The sequence below is a fragment of the Procambarus clarkii genome, chromosome 84, assembly GCF_040958095.1.
Source record: "Procambarus clarkii isolate CNS0578487 chromosome 84, FALCON_Pclarkii_2.0, whole genome shotgun sequence".
In the NCBI taxonomy this organism is placed as follows: domain Eukaryota; kingdom Metazoa; phylum Arthropoda; class Malacostraca; order Decapoda; family Cambaridae; genus Procambarus; species Procambarus clarkii.
Window position 1 is genome coordinate 18,824,272 of NC_091233.1, and position 15,489 is coordinate 18,839,760.

The 15,489-nt window shown below is 41.4% G+C and overlaps 1 protein-coding gene across 1 annotated transcript in view; it reads left to right on the forward strand.

The window, feature by feature from the left end:
• The first annotated feature begins 3,901 nt into the window (after positions 1–3,901).
• The window catches only part of LOC138358601 (uncharacterized), a 273,373-nt gene continuing 261,785 nt past the window's right edge, over positions 3,902–15,489 (forward strand). The window contains exon 1 of the mRNA XM_069316669.1: positions 3,902–4,079. The gene's annotated coding sequence lies outside the window, so the exon portion shown is untranslated. The remainder of the gene's footprint in view (positions 4,080–15,489) is intronic.

Genomic DNA, 15,489 nt, shown 5'->3' on the forward strand with positions numbered 1-15,489 from the left:
CTGATATCTACGATAGCATCCTGATACCAGAGGCTAGCGCCCAACAGATAATTGTACACAGGCATTTGTGAAGAAACTAGAAAAAGTATGCATAGTATATCTTTTTTTGCAATTCTTAAAGCTATTTTATTTTGGAGTCGACAGTGACAAGCTATTGTCACCCCAAGAAACAAAATAATTGATGACTATCTCACATAAGCTGTAAATATATTGCTCCTATATAAGACTAGACAAAAAAATGATAATACACCCCCATTAATTACCACATTAGTAGTCGATATTAATCAAACAAATTGTCTTTCACATATATCAAAAATGTTGCAGATATATGCACAAGGAAACTAGCTAGAGTACAGAGAGTAATGCACCACCTTAGCTGCTCAGGAATGTATAACTTGCAAACTGTTATGAAATGCTCGTCCTGAATTTTGGAATCTTGTCGTGTCGCATCTAAAGATACCAGACACAATTCAAGATGGGACTGAGCATCTGGTGAGAAGCAAAGTTAATCTTCTTGACTCAATATCAAACATCTGAACTCTCCAAGTGAGATTAGATGTGGCTGATCTATGTGTACATTCTACATGGACATATTATTGTGTATGTAGATTGCACACATATACATATTATTTCCATCACGCACAAGGGGACACAGGTGGAGCCTTAGTACCCAAATGAGCCACAGGGACGTTAGAAAGAACATTTTTCAGTGTCAGAGTAGTTAACAGGTGGAATGCATTAGGCAGCGATGTGGTGGAGGCTGACTCCATACACAGTTTCAAATGTAGATATGATAGAGCCCAGTAGGCTCAGGAACCTGTACACCAGTTGATTGACAGTTGAGAAGCGGGGACCACAGAACCGAAACTCAACCCCACGCAAGCAAAGCTGAATGAGTACAAGTGATCAAGGAACTACTCATGCAGACGACGAGTCCCAACAACCTGCTTGATGATGACCAAACCAGGCACCAGAAAATGAGACGACGACGTTTCGACGTATAAAACGTCGTCGTTTCACCATTTTCTAATGGGTGGTTTGGTCATCGAACGACTCTCTTGAGACAAGGTAATTTAGGTTAAGTTAGATTAGGGTAAGTTGTTTACGTATCGACTTGAGAATGGTCCAGGACGGACCGAAACGTCGTCGTCCCTTCACCTTCTAGGGTGTCGACTTGAGAATGGTCCAGGACGGACCGAAACGTCGTCGTCCCTTCACCTTCTAGGGTGTCGACTTGAGAATGGTCCAGGACGGACCGAAACGTCGTCGTCCCACCTTCACCTTCTAGGGTGTGGTCTGGTCAACTTAGGGTAAGTTGGTAAGGTTAGACTTGGTTTGCTTAGGGTCGGCCTAGGTTATGTCAGGCTACGTAAGGCTACTTAATCTCATTATCTTGGGTAAAGACAAGTTCTATCAAGATGATTTTCTTCCAGATCATATCTCCGAGAAGATAACAAGTAGCTGTTATATCCTACTGTTATCTTAACGAACACTACTTAACCATCTAAGACCTCCCAACTAACTCGTTAGTTAATATTAATACTAGATTTTTGTTGTTTAAGATTCGCTACTTGGAACAAAAAGTTCCAAGTAGCACGGGCTATGGTGAGCCCGTAGTTTGTGTAACACGAGAGAAAACACTCTTTAATCCCACCCGACAGAGAGCGAAGCTTCGCCTGGCGTTGGCGCCAAAATTACCACATTGGTTATCTTGAGATCTTGAGGTTATCTTGAGATGATTTCGGGGCTTTAGTGTCCCCGCGGCCCGGTCCTCGACCAGGCCTCCACCCCCAGGAAGCAGCCCGTGACAGCTGACTAACACCCAGGTACCTATTTTACTGCTAGGTAACAGGGGCATAGGGCGAAAGAAACTCTGCCCATTGTTTCTCGCCGGCGCCTGGGATCGAACCCAGGACCACAGGATCACAAGCCCAGCGTGCTGTCCGCTCGGCCGACCGCTCCCGGTGTAACAACTTGGTGTATCAATTATATAAATAATAGAGTTAAATATTAATATGCAATTACATTATACAGTAGTATTACAGCAATACCGAAGGTTGGCAAGTTTGTAAATTACTACAGAAAGTTTAATTGAGCCAAGGTTAGCTTACAGGCACCCTGAAAGTTATAACTCAAGAATTTACCCTCTGATTCAAGGATTTACTACCATTCACGAGATTGAAAAACTTCAGATATACGTTACGTCCGATGTTGTTGTTGAATGGTTGACTGTGCACACTGCCTCTTACTACTTCATTCATTGAGTGATTGACGCAGTTTCGTCAATGAATTGAATTTCGTGAATGAAATGGTATTGAAAATCACATATATGGGCTTGTTATTTTGCGGTTTGTAAATTCGTGTGTGTGCGAAAGATGGTGTGTTGTGTGAAATAGTTGTGCTTGCGTGGGGGTTGAGCTCCGGCTCTTGGTCCCGCCTCTCAACTGTCAATACAACTCTGTGTGTGGGGGGGGGGAGTGTAGCTGCTTCTTCATTGATGAGTTGATGTATTCTGTCTGATCCGGTCAATGACCGTGAGATCATCAATGTGTGTATCTGTTATTTATCTTCGGAGATGTTGTAATTGTGTTATATAGACGCGCGTGCGGATTGAGGGGCGAGGCAGCACGTGTCTGTGCCTTCCTGTCACAGGGTGTAGGGACGCAGTAGGCGCGCGCGTGCGGGCGTGGGAGTGAGGGGCGAGGCGCGGAGCGGAGCAGCACGTGGTTAGTGCGGATCTGGAACCGACCCGGGACGGTGGTTGGCGGCGGCGAGTGGCGCACCGCGAAACCCACCAGACTCCAGCGATCGTCCGCGCCGGATTGGAGGCGTGTGCGTGCGACGTGCGTGCACTCACAACCAGTGCACGAAGGACTAATAGTGCACCGATGGTCACCATGACGTGCACACCCATATTTAACCCCCCCCCCCCAACCCCCCCAATTCCACCAGCCTGTGTTTAAATCGAAATAATCTAAATGCGGAAATTAAAAACGGCTCTGAATTCCCAGCAAAATTATAAACTTTTTCAAAGTTGAGGTAAAATCCACTAAGATTATACACAAAGTAGATATATGAATATCCATTGATTTGCATCCATATTAATTATTGCCCTTGTAATTGATATAAGTACCGAGATCTTCCGGTATTCGAAACATCCATGGAATAATGAACCGAACACATTCCTTCAGAATCTGTAGGCTTTAACGATGCCATTTGATCTTCTCGCTCCTTAGGGCAGAGGTTAAGGCATGTGTAAACAGTTTGCCAACCCACACAGTGAGACGGAACGCAGTTCTTAATGTTTTGCTGCGTGATATGTCCCTAAGGATATTACTAAAAGGAGGCATAGTTTGGTGATTTGTCTGTGATAAATGACAAAGACAAACTGCTGTTTGCAATTGAGACATATGATGTCCTAGTGATTAATCATGAGTAATCATTAATCATGTTTTCTCATTTTTTCTCCTTACATCTCCATGAAAGTTTTCATGTAGAGTTTTACCACACAAACAATTTTTTTTTGTACCTTTTAACAGTAGGCTTACCCAGTGTTCTATAACTGTTTAGAGAAATCCTCTGAAAAGCTTACTCTCAGTCCTTAAACAGTCATAAAAGCATAGCCCTCTGTAATACCACCAGTGTCCTAGAACGCTTAGTGAACGCTTAGCGAGAGTGACCGCTTTAGCGAGAGTGAACGCTTAGCGAGAGTTGACCGCTTAGCGAGAGTGAATACTTACCGCGAGTGAAAAATAAAACTCCACTCAATACCTCAAAGTTTTCGAAAAAAAATTGAAGCTAATTACTAGTTAATTGCTAATTACTAGCAAACCAATCAGACTATCACTTAACAACTTTCACTAAATCACCATCACAGGATAGTGCAAAAGGTGTAATAATTGGATAGAAATGGGTTGTTACAACACACAACTGGTGCTCCTGGTGACTATCCTCCTCCTAACCAGCCGGGGTCACAGCCTCGTGACCCACAGGTCAATAGCTAACGACCGGACAGGTCATTACAGCTTCCACCTTCTACCTCCGGATCACAGCAAGTGGCCTTCTCTTCACGGCATCTCGTAAGTGTTCTGGCTACTCCTGTTCTGTCCTGTCGACCTGTGGCATATAGCTGTTCCTTCAAGGCTTCGATTCTCCAAATAGCAATAAAGAGAAAACGCTGAAAGGGATTAAATAATAATCCTCAGGGAGCTTTATATATATATATATATATTATATATATATATATATTATATATATATATATATATATATATATATATATATATATATATATATATATATATATATATATCTCACAATTTATACAATGAGCGAGCACCGATATTACTCTGGAAACTCCTGCATTATTAAGCGGAGAGAATTGTAAGCCAAGCTGCAATATTTTACATGAATATATTACACGGTTTAATTGCGTAGGTATAATGTTGTATTAGTATTTTGTAGCGTCACTACAGGTCCAGTACTCTGGCCGGAATGTTCAGGATTATAATTCACTATGATACGGTCTTTGGTAGATTGTAAAGTGTATGATATATAAAATGTATTTAGTGGTTTATATCCCACTTTGGTGCCACTTTGGCGTGTAGGTGTTTCTGGAATCTTTCCTATTATGGGGTGTTGGTGGCTCAGTTGGTAGAGCGACTGGCTAGTGTCTATGTGGTTGCTGGTTCGAGGCTCCGAGTGTCCAGTTGAAAGAAATGTAATTATCGACCATATGAATACGATGGTGGTCATGGAGCTGGTGCTGTTGGTTCGACCTGGGTTCGAATCCTTCGAGGGATCAGAGGAGGGAAAATATAGGATAGGTAGGAGAGAGGAAGAGGGGGGAGGAGGGGAGATAAGGGAGAGAGGGAAGAGAGATAAAAGTAGGGGGGAGAGGGGGAAAATAAAAGATAAGAGGGAGAGTGCAGAAGAGAGGAGAACGAATCAGGCTTAGAAAGCCATCATATATATTATATACACGTATGAATGATAGTTAAAGGGACTAGCCCTAAGCCTCTGACTTTCATCCTCAGACTGATAAACACTCTCTTATATTATATTATATATATATATATATATATATATATATATATATATATATATATATATATATATATATATATATATATATATATATATGTCGTACCTAATAGCCAGAACGCACTTCTCAGCCTACTATGCAAGGCCCGATTTGCCTAATAAGCCAAGTTTTCATGAATTAATTGTTTTTCGACTACCTAACCTACCTAACCTAACCTAACCTAACTTTTTCGCTACCTAACCAAACCTAACCTATAAAGATAGGTTAGGTTAGGTTAGGTAGGGTTGGTTAGGTTCGGTCATATATCTACGTTAATTTTAACTCCAATAAAAAAAAATTGACCTCATACATAATGAAATGGGTAGCTTTATCATTTCATAAGAAAAAAATTAGAAAAAATATATTAATTCAGGAAAACTTGGCTTATTAGGTAAATCGGGCCTTGAATAGTAGGCCAAAAAGTGAGTTCTGGCTACTAGGTACGACATATATATATATACTCCGTTACTTGGGGTATAACCTCGATATACTGGTGGTATTTTTTGCAAACAAGACAGGAAATATGACAGTAAAGCTATATATACTCTTCAACAAATCAGGTGATATACTCATATCTAATTAATCTACTGCATTAATTACATAAAAAATAATTAAGTTACGAGAGATTATTTAGCTGATAATTATGAGTCAGGATGAAGCTGACAGCTTTAAAGAGAATAGAACAATTGGTTAAACGAAATATGAAATTATTGGAGATAGAAACCATTGGACTATTGGGGTTGGTAATTAGTATATGGTGATGCCAGGGGGGTTTTGGGGGCTAATGATTTTGGGAACGATTGAAGTTGGGTGGAAAATATGGAAGGAGTCCCAAGGGGATAGTTTGGTAGTTAGTGCTGGAATAAGATGGTTGTTTCATTCTTAGTGGTGACAGTTTCTTGATTACTGCTGGGGCCGGATGTGTCAGGTCTATGTGTCATGTGTTGGTACACATACACACTGGAAGACAGAAGAGTTAGAGGGGACATGATCACCACATACAAAATTCTCAAAAGGAATTGATAGGGTAGATAAAGACAGGCTATTTAACACAAGGGGCACACGCACTAGGGGACACAGGTGGAAATTGAGTACCCAAATGAGCCATAGAGACATTAGAAAAAACTTTTTTTAGTGTCAGAGTAGTTGACAAATGGAATGCATTAGGAAGCAATGTGGTGGAGGCTGACTCCATACACAGTTTCAAGTGTAGATATGATAGAGCCCAATAGGCTCAGGAATCTGTACACCTGTTGATTGACGGTTGAGAGGCGGGACCAAAGAGCCAGAGCTCAACCCCCACAAGCACAACTAGGTGAGTACACACATACACACACAGGGGGGGAGGGGCTCGTGGCTGAGTGGACAGCGCTCGAGTGTCGTAGTCCTAAGAACCCGGGTTCGATCCCCGGCAGAGGCAGAAACAAATGGGCAGAGTTTCTTTCACCCTGATGCATCTGTTCACCTAGCAATAAATAAAACAAAAACACTGTTCGAGAAACGTTCGAACGTCATCAGTTGCGAGTCATGTGTATGTTCTCATTCATAAACAAGGAGGGAGGGGGAGGGTTTGGCGGCTGTATTAACGACCCCTTGGCCCTTGTTGATGAGCACGAGTTGATATATGCAACAGAATACTCAAACGATTCATCAAGGGGATTCGAACCTAGGCAGTCTAGCGCAGCAGCATTCATATTAAAACAGCGCCTGGGATCCTTTCGGACGTAAGTTCGATCCCTCAGCCCTTGTGGATTTGTTCAGTGTTCTGGCCACTCAGCTAACGACAGACTACTGTTGTTTGATTGGTCAGAGTACAGGGGGCCAGATTCACAAAGCAGTTACGCAAACACTTACGAACCTGTACATCTTTTCTCCATCTTTGGCGGCTTTGTTTACATTTACAAACAATTTGTTTACATTAACTGTTTACAACAGTTAATGAGCTCCGAAGCACCAGGAGGCTGTTTATAACAATAACAACAGTTGATTGGCAAGTTTTCACGCTTGTAAACTGTTTAATAAATGTAACCAAAGCCGTCAAAGATTGAGGAAAGATGTACACGTTAGTAAGTGCTTGCGTAACTGCTTCGTGAATCTGGCCCCAGGGTACTACAGAGCTCGAACTCTTGAGTGTTAGACGAACTCAAGGCTTCGAACCCTCTTCACGGCCCTTGTGGACTTGATCCGTTGTTTCCAAGCCCGTCTCGAAAGCTTATAAAGTCTCATAAGAACATAAGCTTTTCTCTGAAAGCTGTGGAATGCCTTGCTAATGTTTACGTCCGCTGGTCATAACTCATCACTATAACTCATCACTATAACTCATCATTATAACTCATGGCTATAACACGCAAGGGTCAGGTATTGTCCATTTGGGCCACAACATCACTGTTGCTTCATAATGAATAATTTACAGTTCTAAAAAGCATTCCAACATTCTGTGACGTCGTGGATGTCATTTACAAACAAGGAGGCATTACTCTCTGATGTCTTGGATGTCATTTACAAACAAGGAGGCATTATTCTCTGACGTCTTGGATGTCATTTACAAACAAGGAGGCATTATTCTCTGACGTCTTGGATGTCATTTACAAACAAGGAGGCATTATTCTCTGACGTCTTGGATGTCATTTACAAACAAGGAGGCATTACTCTCTGACGTCTTGGATGTCATTTACAAACAAGGAGTCATTACTCTCTGACGTCTTGGATGTCATTTACAAACAAGGAGGCATTATTCTCTGACGTCTTGGATGTCATTTACAAACAAGGAGTCATTACTCACTGATGTCTTGGATGACTTAAGCATTGCTAAATGCTCAAGACTCGTCAATTAACAAAAAATTTCCCTATTAAGACCTCTCAATAGCTCGGTCGATAGAGCTTTGGCCTAACACACGTTGGGTCTGCGGTTCGAGTCTCCTATAACCCAGGGAAATGAAGTCGTCAGTTAAGTGACCTTAACTTTTAAACTGTTGACTCCTTACAAACTGTGGCTCTGGTTAATGCACTTAAAGTTACTTAAATTTTTAATAAGTTTCATATTTTCCAAACACTACTTAATGGTTACTTTTACATTTGTAATGTTTTTGATCTGTTTAGTTGCAAATATTAAACTTTTGCTCCATTATTTTATCACATTTTAAGAAGAATTACATTTTGAATAATACTTTAGACTGATTTTATTGTGTATTCACACATGTGAAAAATTGCATATGTTTTTTTGCACGTTTTGTAATAATTACAGAGTATGAAGGTTGGTTATGATTGATAAGGATTGGTAAGATTAGAGTTGATTAGGAATGGTTTAGTTTATGCAGCTATAACGATGGAAGGAAATTTCACATTGAAACATCGCATGTTTCAATGTACTAATTACATTGTACTAATTACAATGTACTAATTACAATGTACTAATTACAATGTACTAATTACAATGTACTAATTAAATTGTACTAATTACAATGTATTAATTACATTGTACTAATTATGACACTGTGATTATTAAACAATTAGGGTCGCTATAGTTTTATTTATTAAAATTTACTGGATATGAAATTTCATTAGAAGCTTTAATTACACTGAGTACATCTAAATGAACAAATCCACAAGGGCCGTGACGAGGATTCGAACCTACGTCCGAGAGCATCCCAGACGCTGCCTTAATCGACTGAGCTACGACATGGTCAAAAGAATTGAAACCAGAATTGCTACTGAACTTACTTCGATAGGTAAGAATGGTCCAGGATCATTGAGAAATTGAGAATGGTCCAGGACGGACCGAAACGTCGTCGTCCCTTCACCTTCTAGTGTGTGGTCTGGTCAACATATTTCAGCCTCGTTATTGTGACTCCTCGTCTGCAATCAAGTTATATTAAATAAGATAGTACGAATACACCATAAAGATTATTAATATATAAATTGTAAAAAATACACAAAACATGGTATGAACAAAAACAAAAACATTAGAAAATGTAAAAAAAAAATTGAAAATGTAAAATAACTGTAAAAACGTAAACAAAACAATGTAAAACTTACGAAAAACATGTAAAATCGTACATTAAACATTTTAAAAACGTACAGAAAACATTATCAACGTTAAATAAATTGTAAAAACGTTAATAACACATTACAAAAACGTTAAAAAAACGCAAATAATACAATATAAAACTCAAACAAGAAGTCGAAATTCCATTGCATACGTGCTGGCAGCATCCATATGGCGCGGAAATTAACACCATAAACATTAGAGATAAAAATGACAAGTAACATACCCATAACTCATCGTCTCTTGTAAATTAATAAAGCCATCTGGAGCTAGCATAAAATAGGCTGGACGTATTTAACACTAGACAGCTTAATTAGCATAGGCTGCACCAGCCCGGCTGCTCTAGATATTTATCGGACATTAAAACCGAGGGAAAACGCCGGGTTGAAGCAGTTAATGAAAGCATCACGAGTTAGCGACTAATCGAAAGTATTGTCACTTGTGTTTGCGAGAGAGTGAGTTAGAGAGTGAGAGAGAGAGAGAGCAAACTAGCCAACCAGTGCGGCGAATCAGAGATCTTCAGCTATCCGCTTCCAACTGCACTGGAGGGCAGTTTGAGTGAGCAGTGAGACTCAGATCCGATGCTGGTGAGGTGGGATTTGTCAGAGAAGTTGCAGAGGAAAATGTGGCTTTTACCTGATGGGAAGATCCGGCTCCGGATCCCATGGGGATATCCGGCCCAGAAACAGAGCTCTCCTGAAGGCACAGGAATATGCTGCGATAGGAATTTGCTCGAGAAGTACTTTTCCATAGCCGGGCGGATCTGCATTTGGAGTCAGGAGAAATTATGTGATTGAATTGCAAGAGAATGTACGAAGAAGTGACTGGAATTTCATACCTGATCGAAGGTATTGATGTAGGTGAGAACTGCGTTGTATGGAGTTTTTTGGAGTTTGTTTAATGATTGTGTTTTAAGGGAGCCGGTCGGCCGAGCGGACAGCACGCGGGGCTTGTGATCCTGTGGTCCTGGGTTCGATCCCAGGCGCCGGCGAGAAACAATGGGCAGAGTTTCTTTCACCCTATGCCCCTATTACCTAGCAGTAAAATAGGTACCTGGGTGTTAGTCAGCTGTCACGGGCTGCTTCCTGGGGGTGGAGGCTTGGTCGAGGACCGGGCCGCGGGGACATTAAAAAGCCCCGAAATCATCTCAAGATAACCTCAAGATAAGATCCTTGAGGGTAGTATTGTGTCTTGATGCCTTCAGGGGAAATGAGTTCATGTTTCGTCACGTTCTGAGGCGACATTTACGGTAGAGAATATAACTTGTAGAGATTTTAAACATCTACCGACACATTGTTGGTAGATGTTTAAAGAATGAGGTATCTACCTACACATTGTTGGTAGATGTTTAAAGAATGAGGTATAGAGTGTTTAAAGGATGAGGTATAGAGTTTTTAAGGGATGAGATATACAATATTAACATCATTACAGTCCGAAATAGATGGCATTGATTCCCATATTCAACAGTGCATCACTGGGGGTAGATTCATTACAATATTGTACTCCATCTTTGGGAGCAAGAAGCCTGTGGATAAGATAGATGTCATCCTTGGCCAGTGACTTACTTTCTGCAAGATGCGACCCACAACAAGCAATTAACTCCTGGGACAAAGACCTGAGGAGTAAGGAAGTATGATGAGCTTCCAGACTTTGAAATACTTGTGAGATATCTTATATATCTCACAACTGCCTTAATTCCTGTCGATATACGGGATTATAATCCCTAAAATTATGTAATAATTGTACTAAATTATCATCAAAAGACTGATAATTATATATAGTTTCAAGATATTATCTCACTGCATCTCAAGTTGTAGATACTGAAAAGCCATGAAAATTATCCCATCCAAAAACCAAACCCAAAATTTTACAAAAAATTTTTTAAAACAAATCCTGTCCCCCCCCTGTTTTTGCTAGGGGGGCAGGGGGGGGGGGAGGAGCATGTATTTGGTCCACCGCCAACAACAGTGTAAATTCATTGTATTTACATGCACAAAATCCTATGTTTTACCCCCTTATAAAAGCACTCGAAAATCACTTTCAATAAATGTGTGATGAAATAATTTACAAGTGCCCAATACCCTTGTAAAACAGGAGCGTCTTGTGCGCTAGTAAATATGGTAAATGATTTACAGCTCCTCTCAGCACCTCTCAAGTATTACAGAGATAATTAATGACAATTAGACACCCAAACCATATCTGAAATATATAGGAGATATATAGGAGACGTATCCTATATATAGGAGATATATAGGAGACGTCTCCTATATATAGGAGGCCATATATAGGAGACGACGACGTTTCGGTCCTTTACGGACCATTATAAAGTCATTACACGATTTTATATAATCCAAGACAGACCGAAACGTCGTCTCTTGGGCTGGACGGTAGAGCGACGGTCTCGTTTCATGCAGGTCGGCGTTCAATCCCCGACCGTCCACAAGTGGTTGGGGCACCATTCCTTTTCCCCCGTCCCATCCCAAATCCTTATCCTGACCCCTTCCCAGTGCTATATAGTCGTAATTACTTACTGCTTTCTCCTGTTAGTTATCTTTCCTTATTTTCAGTTATCTTGACCGGGTATCGAACGTGACTAACTACTTTCTAACTAGTTACACCACTAATCTATACAAATCCTTATATAATTCACTATGTCTGGGGACAGGAAGCCTGGGTGTATTCATACACGTTTTGACTTTTATCGGGGTCCACCTCCTCCCCTCCAAGGTCGAATTACTGACCCCGCCCGGGTGAATAGAAGCATGAGGGGGAAAGGAAATGTGCCCAATCATTTCTGCCCCGCCCGGGATTCGAACCCGGAATGCTCGAGTGTGCGTCGAGAACGAATCCGACTGAGCTACCGAGACCACCATTCATATAGCCATAATATATCACAATATATCATATAGCCATAATATATCACAATATATCATATAGTCATAATATATAATAATATATCCTCAAACCACTTACGAGGTCCGGACATCGTAAGTCAATCATGATGGCTTAACCTGTAAATATTAAATAGTTTACGAGCTCGCAAGGCTACGAGGTCTTTCACAACCCACGGGTTATAAGTGTTATAAACAACCTCCTATATAGTGCTTCGGTGCTTATAAACGGTTTAATATATACAAACTAAAGATGTACAGGTTTCGTAGGTGGCTATTTTAATTACCTTAGGCCCCCAAGAGCGTCAAATTAACGTGTTGAAGGTAGATAGAGTGACGGACAAGGGGGGGTCCGTAAGCCGGCAGCTTGTTTGACGGAGAGAGACTAACAGCACCCTCCTTGTAGTCTCTAATGAGTGCTTCGACGCCTCGAGGCAGTTCGAATCACCTTGGGCCAGATTCACGAAGCAGTTACGCAAGCACTTACGAACCTGTACATCTTTCCTCACTCTTTGACGGCTTTGGTTACATTTATTAAACAGTTTACAAGCATGAAAGCTTGCCAATCAACTGTTGTTATTGTTATAAACAGCCTCCTGGTGCTTCGGAGCTCATTAACTGTTTAATAATTGTAAACAAAGCCGCCAAAGATTGAGAAAAGATGTACAGGTTCGTAACTGCTTCGTGAATCTGGCCCCTGTCCATCTTTTTTTAATCTTTGGCGGCTTTGTTTACAATTATTAAACAGTTAATGAGCTCGGAAGCACCAGGAGGCTGTTTATAACAATAACAACAGTTGATTTGCAAGTTTTCATGCTTGTAAACTGTTTAATAAATGTAACCAAAGCCGCCAATGACTGAGAAAAGATGAACAGGTTTCGTAAGTGCTTGCGCAACTGCTTCCTGAATCCAGATCCTAGTTATAGCGATCAGATAAGCCTAAGGAACCTCCCCCCCCCCCCTTCTCCTCAGCACGTTAACGTCTCGTTACCAAATACGGAAATTTGTTGCATTAGCATGAAATAGATCTCATTAGCATGAATTAGCATGAAATTAGCATTAGAATGACATTAGCATGAATGGCATTAGTATGGATTAGCATGAAATGAATGTCAGGTCCCTTCAGAGAATAGGCGGAAGCCAGGATAGGCGTAGGACGGGAATAGGGAGCGACAGGACGACGGAATAGGCATGAGATGAGGAATAGGTAGAAAAGGAGCAAGTAGATTAAAGGCTATCATAAGTGGATTGAGTAGATATAAGTGGTCAGAGTTGAACTTAGTGGATAAAGGATAGATATAGGTCGATAGAGTAGATAAAAGTGGATAGAAGGGAACAATAAGACTGAGTAGGTGTTAGTGGATAGAGGATAACTGGTGTGATTTATTCAGACTTGTTTCGCTTCGTGTTGGACTTAAGGCCTATCAACCTATCAACCTCTGGAGGGTTATTAAGACCACCACAATACCTTACTGACCAACCACCAGTTTGGTGTTGGACTTAAGGCCTATCAACCTCTGGAGGGTTATTAAGACCACCACAATACCTTACTGACCAACCACCAAGTTTGGTGTTGGACTTAAGACCTATCAACCTCTGGAGGGTTATTAAGACCACCACAACAGTATACTGTAGTCCCAAATACTGCTTAAGAGTACTGTTTGCAACAGTATGATGTTTGCAACAGTGTTTGTGATGTTTGCAACAATGTTTGTGATGTTTGCAACAATGTTTGTGATGTTTGCAACAATGTTTGTGATGTTTGCAACAATGTTTGTGATGTTTGCAACAATGTTTGTGATGTTTGCAACAATGTTTGTGATGTTTGCAACAATGTTTGTGATGTATGCAACAGTGTTTGTGATGTTTGCAACAATGTTTGTGATGTTTGCAACAATGTTTGTGATGTTTGCAACAATGTTTGTGATGTTTGCAACAATGTTTGTGATGTTTGCAACAATGTTTGTGATGTATGCAACAGTGTTTGTGATGTTTGCAACACAGTGTTTCACCGGTGTAAACTCCGAGGAGTGTGGCCATCAACCGCTGGGTGAGGCGGGTGTAGTGGAGATTGAGATGGAAGCTCTCAGCGTTCACTCATTGTTTTATTGACGTGTCTTGTGTCTCAAGTGACGTCTGTGTAGGTGTTGTAGGTGTTGGGGGTGTTGTAGGTGTTGGGGGTGTTGTAGGTGTTGGGGGTGTTGTAGGTGTTGGGGTGTTGTGGGTGTTGGGGGTGTTGTAGGTGTTGGGGGTGTGTGGGTGTTGGGGGTGTTGGGGGTGTTGTGGGTGTTGTGGGTGTTGTGGGTGTTGGGGGGTGTTGGGGGGTGTGTTGTTATGTGTGTGTGAGATAAAAGGAAGCGCTTCTCTCTCTCTCTCTCCCTCTCTGTCTCTCTCTCTCCCTCTCTGTCTCTCTCTCTCCTCCTCTCTCTCTCTCTCCTCCTCTCTTCTCTCTCTCTCTCTCTTCTCTCTCTCTCTCTCTCTCTCTCTCCCTCTCTGTCTCTCTGTCTCTCTGTCTCTCTCTCTCTCCTCTCTCTCTCTCTCTCTCTCTCTCTCTCTCTCTCTCTCTCTCTCTCTCTCTCTCTCTCTCTCTCCTCTCTCTCTCTCCTATTTAAGTGAGAATTATCCAATTTTTTCACATTCGTCGATGATTGGTAATCAGACTCAAAGTGATTCCTGAGTGAAGTTTCAGCTTTGTGTTGACCTTTATCTTAACAAAGTTGAGACGACCCTTCATGGCTGTTCTTATCTCCCCTCCTTCTCTTAACCCTTTTCCCCTTTACTGTCACATTCCCTCATTCCCTTTTCTTCGTGGACTTATCTCTATCTTCGAAGGCTTCGAGAAATCTTAGCTAATTTGCATATATCTGAAGTCCAATTTAATTGGATTTTAAACTTATGTTGGTTTCTTAAGGGGAGGGAGGGAGGGAGGGAGAGAGAGAGAGAGAGAGAGAGAGAGAGAGAGAGAGAGAGAGAGAGAGAGAGAGAGAGAGAGAGAGAGAGAGAGAGAGAGAGAGAGAGAGAGAGAGAGAGTTTGCCATATCCTTCCCTCTCCGAAATTGCCACATTTAGACCTAAAATTAAAGTACATTGGGTTCCTTTCCCTCTCTTTCTCTCTCCTCTCCACTTTCGCCTTTCCTGCTCTTTCTCTATCTTTTCTCCTCTTCCCTTTCCGCTCTTCTCTCTGCACACTACCCCATTCATCCCCTCGCCCTGTTACATCCTCCCTCCAACCACCCAACTCCTAAAAACATCTAAATTTAAGATCGGCAACCATCTTGGCATTATGGCGCGAATTTTGAAACTCCGGTGTGACCAAAGCCTCTGAATCGCCCCATTCATATAGGCCTAGGCTGTGACACATGCCTAGACCCATCATAACCTTCCCTAGATCGAGTACTACCTTCGCCAGCGACGCAGATGCTCTAAATGTCCCGGGAAACGAAAAACAAAAAAGGCGGGAAAAAAATAAAC